This window comes from Coccinella septempunctata, chromosome 8 (genome assembly GCF_907165205.1).
Source record: "Coccinella septempunctata chromosome 8, icCocSept1.1, whole genome shotgun sequence".
Lineage (NCBI taxonomy): Eukaryota > Metazoa > Arthropoda > Insecta > Coleoptera > Coccinellidae > Coccinella > Coccinella septempunctata.
The window spans coordinates 19299047-19304579 of NC_058196.1; the positions used below are offsets into that span (position 1 = coordinate 19299047).

At 34.6% G+C, this 5533-nt stretch overlaps 1 long non-coding RNA gene across 1 annotated transcript; it reads left to right on the forward strand.

Moving 5' to 3' along the window:
- Positions 1-3305: 3305 nt before the first annotated feature.
- Positions 3306-5208, forward strand: LOC123318976. Its single transcript, XR_006538433.1, has 2 exons — positions 3306-3493; positions 5074-5208. It is a non-coding gene; the product is annotated as an uncharacterized LOC123318976 (long non-coding RNA).
- Positions 5209-5533: the final 325 nt, after the last annotated feature.

Below are 5533 nucleotides of genomic sequence, written 5' to 3' on the forward strand. Positions count from 1 at the left end.
GCGTGTTGCGATAAGATATTTTGAAGTATCGAGTACTATCTGACCCTAAAATTTTGCTTCAAAATATAAATCGATTATAAAATACATAACAGCGAAAATAGTGAAAAAGGCAATGTGAAATTTATCTCGAGAATATTATTCGCATCTGACACATTTCAAAGGTATTCAGTAGTTATGTTGTTAAGTTTGTCCAAAATGTGGTCAGACCATATTTTTGATTAACCTCATTCTATTGTGAATTATTAAGAAAGTAACAAGTGTGTCAAAGCGATTATAAATTTGTAGTAGAATTAAAATGGTGTATTCCGTAGAAGAGAGGGTGGAAATGATAAAAAAAATTTTTAAAAATATCGACTCTGCATGGAAGTGAATGGTGCCCATTTCCAGCATTTAATAAACTAACAACAAAATTAAATAACTACTCTTCCACTATCCACATCTTCAACATGAGGTATAGCAACACCCCTCATCCCTAATCAAAATCATGCGGTCAAGAGGACTTTTTCATACCTGAAATCAATAGATTTATTCAAGAAAATCGATATTTTTCATATTATTTTCTTTATGTAAAAATGAATGAAAACCTCCTAGACTAAATCTGGTTCCAGAGACGGTAATATGAAGACAAAAACAAACAACACACTTCCACATTCGTAATATAAGTATTGAAGATTTTCTCCTTATATCATTATCATCCTGGGTACCGAGTTACTCCTCAGAAACTCTGTGAGCTTGTACTTCTTACTGTGTCCTTAGGCACAGCACTGTTAATTTTAACCCAACATAACGACCATAAACTTTCTTCTTTAACTCTCCACGAAAATATCACCGTATAATTTTGAGTGTGGTTAAGAAAAAATGAGAATACATAATCAACCACCGAGTTAGTGTATCTGATTTCCCATCTTCTTGTTAATGAGTATGGTACAACGCACGACGCATCAATTATTTAACTCTCATCAGATAAGGAAGGTTTTTCGGGTAGATAATTTTCGTTCCCCTTAGAGTTTTTGCTATTGATACTTTTTTCATAGATCTTTTAAACATTGAATGATATTGAAAGAAGCATTTTCGAATATTTCAGGATTTCAATAAGGCTTATCTGCTCGAGGGCTTGTTATTAGCGGCAATTTGTTACTTAAATTTCCATTCGTGGCAGAAAATAACAGATTTGGTGAGTATGCACAGAAATTCTTCCTATAGTGATGTGCTGAAGGAAAACCTTATTTAGTTTTGGTGTTTTGTTCAATTCATATGATTGCATTCACTATTTCACGTTAGTGACATTGATTTCCGCTTGGTGGATAGACTCCAAACTTAAATTGAGCATTTTTTGTGGAAACAAACCATTTTCCATTAATTATCCACCACGTGAAAGATTCGATTCAATATCCAGTTTGGAAAAGAATTGGTGCATGGAAAGCCACGCGATAGTGAAACTTTTTAAGCCACTTCACTCTCCCTGCTGAGGGAATATATTTCAATCGAATAAAATTATAACATACATTGTTTAAAAATAATCCCGTTCCTTAAATTTTTTTATATCGTGATTTTTAGAGAGAGACGCAAACCAACATGTTTCATGCATGCTGGTGGTACATAACATAAACAGAACATAACTGTGCGATACTGTTCATTCATAAATAAATGTGACATATACATAACATACTCATTTCCCGAGATACATATCACAAATCATGTAATATTTATGTATGCTAAACATTAATTGTTTTTCATGAATGGTAGACGGTATATCAATTTTGAATTAACTGTGATATGTATCAAGGGGAATGAGAATGTTATGTATATGGTACATTCATTTATGAATGCACAGTTTCCTTTCGTATGTTATGTAGCACTCAGAGCATCAAATCCATATTATTCCGATATGAGCACATATACATTATATATCAATCAATCAATCAAATTTTATCATCAATGAGTTACATAAATGGTACATATTCTGTTGCAGGCAGTCTGAATATGATAATTATTAATATTCATGAATTAGATAAAACTTGTAAGCCCAGCGATCTACTTTTTCGGTGGAGCCATCTTTTACCATCAAATCATTTTGAACTGACCTATTTTCTGGAGAAGGTCCTTAAAACATTCTGAATAATAGAAAGAATATCGCTTCATTTGATCGTTGGAGGTCATAGGCATAGAGACATGGACTGAGCAATGTCAGCATGAAATTGGCTATTTTATACAAAGAGAGAAATGATCGTCGGGCCTTTTATTGTCTATTTTTTGTTCACATAGCGGTGAGTGTGGACCAATCAAATTTCTAGAAAAAGACAACTACATGCCCGATGTTCATCCTCGGAACTGTATTATGAACAAAAATTATGTTAGGATATTTTACTCATCCCTCTATGTACTTTAGCTACCAATTTCCTCGTCCGGTCATTTTCAACTGACTCATCTTCTACAGAAGAAATCCTTTAAACATTCTGAATAGAAAAAAAACAGAATATCGGTTCATTTTGATCGTTGGAGGTGGGGTTCTAGGGCTGTCAGAATGAAACAAAATTTGTTATGAGTACATTCTAAAGCCCGTTTGCAACAGCCGAGAATTGTCTAGAGAATTTACACGAGAATTCATGCGCCGTGAATTCTTTACCGTTACATACACACTTTCGGTAGAATTCAGTGTTCAGTTGCATACAAAATAATCTCTGCCGTTTTCTTACCACAATTTGTTAGAGAAATCTCCAGAGAATTCTCGGCTGTTACAAACGGGCTTAACACATCCCTCTATCCACCAATTTTCTTGGGCGGTCATTCTGAACTTGAAAAACATGAGGAATATGCGCGTCATCGTAATATGAAAATCAAAAATGAAATCACAGATTATAAAACACGATCTATAGTCCTTGGTATGAAATATGAAATAGAGTAGGTTCATTGGCGTAAGCGGACGTGTGTAATTGTGCTCTGCGGGATACGCCTGGAAAAGTTATCTTTTCTCTGAAACCACCGGATATAAATACAATACTCATTCTGTTTATCTACGCCCTCATTAGAATTTTGTGAAATGGGTACATGGCAAAAGTTCACTTCGATCCATTGCAAAATAATTTTTTATTTCAGTTTCAAAAAGTGTTACTTTATATGTCGAAATTAGAAAAAATATTTTTTCTACTACCTTTTCTTACTTACTTCAGTTTCTAAAGTATTATTAAAAACTACTTTCCGCCAATAGTACCAGTGTGAGAAAGTGACGCGTTCAAATCTGAAATAAGTGCGAAAAATATGTAAAAGTCACAGGACTAGAAAATATAATTTCCAATGAGTTTAATAACTGCGGATATTCAAGGTTTTCAATTTTTTCTAGGGAGAAAACATTCAAGAAGCTGCCTACAATATGGATTGGTACGACATGGATAAGGCAATGAATAAAGAATACTTAATTTTTCTTATGAAACTTCAGCGGCCGCATGAGTTGCAATCATTTATATTTGTTCTGCAGAAGCCATTGTTTCTTCAGGTAAATATCAAGGTTTACAACATTTCTGTTCACGAAACTAATAGATTTTTGCTTCATTATGGAAGATAGCAAGTCGAGTAAATATAGTTATTTTCCTATCAAGTGCGGAAAGTGATACTTGCCCGCACGAAACTGCCGTTGCCCGAACGATGCGAAGCAGAGTTCGGGTAAGCAGTTGAGTGCGGGCAAGACACTTTCCGCAAGAGTTAGGAACAATATTTTTTCTACAAGCGCTTGAAATATATAAATATATCAATTGCACGATACAGATCATATCTCATTTGATTAATTCATATAAAATGGCAGACGTAATTCTGCATGTCGCTACTATGGGTTACTCATCGTTGACGTTCGGTGCATAGAGACATGATAGAATTTAATTTATTCTATAAGATTTGCGTGCGGGAAAAACCCCTGCTAATCCATTCCCGCACGCAAATGCGTGCGGGAAAGAAATAGCAGGCGTTTTTCCCGCACGTTTTGGAAAAGTGACTCTTTGCAACTTGAAATGCGTGCGGGAAAAAGGTTGAAAGCGCACGCTTGTAGAAAAAAAATATTATTGTTTCGAGGGAAAAATAATTGAATCTGTAAATCTCTGGATCCTCGTTTTGGCTTTCAAAAATATCAAAATATCATTTCTTGTAGCAAGTCTCCTTATTTTCTGTATCGATTCTTTTACCGTGTAAGTCTTATGGCAATACCGATGGAAATATCCAAAATATCTTAATTGTAAAATATTGTTAAGAATGAAGAATACACTTCCTTGTGACATGGCTGCATAAACTACTACAGTCATTTTCACATGAAATTTGAGTAGGATCAGTCTTGCCAACGAGGATTAATGTGAATCAGTGATGAAAGGACTGTCGAATCGAAAATACTATAATGCGAGCAAAGAGTTAGACGATGAGACCATTGAGTGAAAACTAACCCTTGATGAAGATTTTTGAATAAAAATCAAAACCGGTCGACATTGTTTTCAAGATAGTGGTTTTGATTTGAACCCAGAGCTTCTTTCTCTAAAACAAACCTCTGCATAAAAGGTTTCACAGCATTAACATTCAAGAGGACTGCACTGTCACATTCAATTCTCCACATCATCAACCTCTCCTTCTTATCCACCACTGTATCTCCTCAAGCATTAACAAAGTGCAATAACTAAGAATATACCATATTCACGTGTTCGATGTCATATTTCTTATTTATTTTTCAGATTTCTGAGTTATTCTCTCAAACTGCAGAAATCTTCTTGTCGCCATATTATTTCCAATATCTAAGATAGACATATTGCCATACTATGGGGTACTTCCGATATTCCTGAACAGTACCAAAGAGTTGGTTACTCTTTGACAGTACAGTCAGTATTCCCAGAGACAAAGCCTATTGGCTCATTCGTTCAGAGTTCTATTGTTATTCGAATGTGGGCCAGTAACCAGCAATATCGGAACTCGCCCTATAAGCTGTCATCGTCAGTTTATTTTCCTCATTGGTTAATCTTATTCCTTATGATGCTTACGTCTGACCACAATTTTTATTGGTGCTGTTAATTTTTTAGGACTAATTTGTCTCTGTCTTTTCAGCTGATGCGAAGCGTTTACTCATTCTTCATGTTGATGTACCAAATGAATTGAGGATTGGATATTATCCTCTGCACAACTGAGAATGATTTTAAATTTCTGATTGTTCAAACAGAATTCAATATATTTGCTTTAATTCTTGTGCGTATCATTTCGAATCATTGGAACCTTCGTTCGAAATAGTACAGAAGTTGAAGCTTGAATTGTCTAGACACTAATAAAAAATAGTGGGTACCTCTACCTATATGTCCCAATCTTGCTCACACAACTGTTATTAGGAATTTAAATGTAGAGTGCAGCGACATGAGTGATAACTCCATACTTCTTGGCTCTTCACAAGATCATAACAGAAGGACAATGATTATATGAGAGCTACTGCTATGATACCTCACTAACTAACAAATTGTACCTTTCACATTCATATAAAAACTTCAAATTAGATTGTTGAATATTTGAATAAAGT